General features: G+C 48.0%; 1 non-coding gene across 1 annotated transcript; it reads left to right on the forward strand.

Moving 5' to 3' along the window:
• The first annotated feature begins 1,106 nt into the window (after positions 1-1,106).
• LOC134174247 (5S ribosomal RNA) lies at positions 1,107-1,225 on the forward strand. The gene has a single exon (XR_009968575.1). It is a non-coding gene; the product is annotated as a 5S ribosomal RNA (ribosomal RNA).
• Positions 1,226-2,048: the final 823 nt, after the last annotated feature.

Below are 2,048 nucleotides of genomic sequence, written 5' to 3' on the forward strand. Positions count from 1 at the left end.
AGCTGAGCTACCTCTCAAAACAAAATCTTTACACCAAGAGAGGCTAAGACCCATCACTGAAACATTAAATACTTGGAGACTCTGCCATAAATCAGGAAGACTTTTCCTTCCTCCACTGTCATGTAAAGTAAAAATTTGCAATGTGCCACTTAAAGACATTCTGAATAGGCAGTCCATAAAGGTGAAGGTCCCCACAGTAGCTTTTTTACATTTTACCTCTTTATCCACAACAACCTAGAGATAGAGGATGCTACATTTTCATGTACATGACAGAAATATGAACACTTTAGCCAGAGGCTCACATTATCTACTTCCACTGCTCTTCCAAGGCAAAGTATTGCCCTGTATTTCAGAAGGACTGTGTGCATTCTATGGCCACTCATTTTAATTATGAGAGGTACTCATTGCCTCAAAACACAAGAGTCTTAATTCTCGACAGACAACAAGGCAGGTTTTCAGTTAGCTTCAGGAATTATCATTTTATGCCATTAATGTTTTTATCTACATAATTTAGGCTACTTGAGACCGCCTGGGAATCCCGGGTGCTGTAGGCTTTTGCCAGCCCATAGGGGACCCTGCGGGCAATGTCAGCCTCTTTTTCTGTGAGGGGATTTGCGTCTTTGGGGCCCCGTGCAGGAATTCCAGACCCCTTTTTCTTGCTGGCATTTGAAGCACTTGGGGTCCCCTGTTTGCAACGTTGTCCCACTTCTGCTGGCATGCATTTTCAAGCTATTTAGGCCCCTGCGAGCAATTCCAGACGTTTTTTTCTTGCGGGATGTTGAGGCCACAGGGGTCCTTGCGGGCAGTCCTGGACTTTTCGGTGGGGTGCTGCGGAGGGGCAGGTCCATGGGAGACCCTGTTCCTGTTGTTGGGGGACATGAGGGAAGGAGCGTGGCGTTGTTTTTGCGCGGGCCGGGGGGCGGGGGGGGATTTGCGGGGGGGGCGCGTGTCGGGTTGTCGCGGGCAGAGGCGTGCGGGGCTGTGTGCGTAGGGGTGCTGGCGTGGTTGGGAGTCACAATGGTGCCCCTGGCTTTAGGGGCTGGGTGTGAGTGCGGGTCGGCAGCGTGTGCGGGAGCGCCGAGAGCGGTGGTGGCAGGGGAGAGGCTGCCTACGGCCACACCACCCTGAAAACGCCCGATCTCGTCTGATCTCGGAAGCTAAGCAGGGTCGGGCTCGGTTAGTACTTGGATGGGAGACCGCCTGGGAATCCCGGGTGCTGTAGGCTTTTGCCAGCTAGGACCTTTCACACAGTTAAACTTCATGTGGTTTCCACTGACCTCTCAAGCGTGTCAAGGTCCCTCTGGATGGCATTCCTTCCCTCCAGCTGAACCACACAGCTTGTTGTTATCAGCAGACTTGTTTTGTTGTTTTTTTGTGGGGAGTGTAGGTGATAAGATTTTCATGAAAAAGAGTTTGGGTATGAGCTCTGAGGCTTTGGTGCTTGACAAGCCCTAGGGTGAGGAGTTGAAGGACAGGAAAGGTAAACAAGCAAACCTTGGGAGGATGGGCCAGGATGTAGTTGTGGCAGGAATCTTGGTGGCCAGAGGATGTGGGGGTTGTGAAAGGGTCTTCAACATTGTGATTGGACTATTTACCTGGAGAGTTTGACAGTGGCCAATGAGACTGAATGTTGTATGTATGTGCAGGTTGCGAAAGTACCAAACAAGGCGATAAAAAGAGCTTGGTGATGATAAATGAGGATTTGAGTATCTGCATCAACTTGAGTCCATGTAGTGAAATGCCACAGTTTTTAAACCAAAACAAGACAAAACAAAGAGAGCAACCAAAAAGCTACAAGTATGCAATACAATTGGCAGACCTGTTTTGGAAATGATTCTTTCCCCCCTTCAGGTTAACTTATTCTCTCCAATCGAAAGATTCAGGAGGCCCATTAATTTCTGAGACCTTTATACAAGTATATGACTTTGTGCCTCATATTCTGATAATAACTGATCTGAGCCGCACAAAAGAATTTGCATAAAGCCTTCAGTTTTCTTCATATTCACTTTCCTATGTGAAATATAGTGCATATTCCTTGTCTTGAGAAA

The sequence above is a fragment of the Pezoporus occidentalis genome, unplaced genomic scaffold, assembly GCF_034315485.1.
Source record: "Pezoporus occidentalis ecotype Australia unplaced genomic scaffold, CSIRO_AGI_Poc_V1 ctg59, whole genome shotgun sequence".
Classification (NCBI taxonomy): domain Eukaryota; kingdom Metazoa; phylum Chordata; class Aves; order Psittaciformes; family Psittacidae; genus Pezoporus; species Pezoporus occidentalis.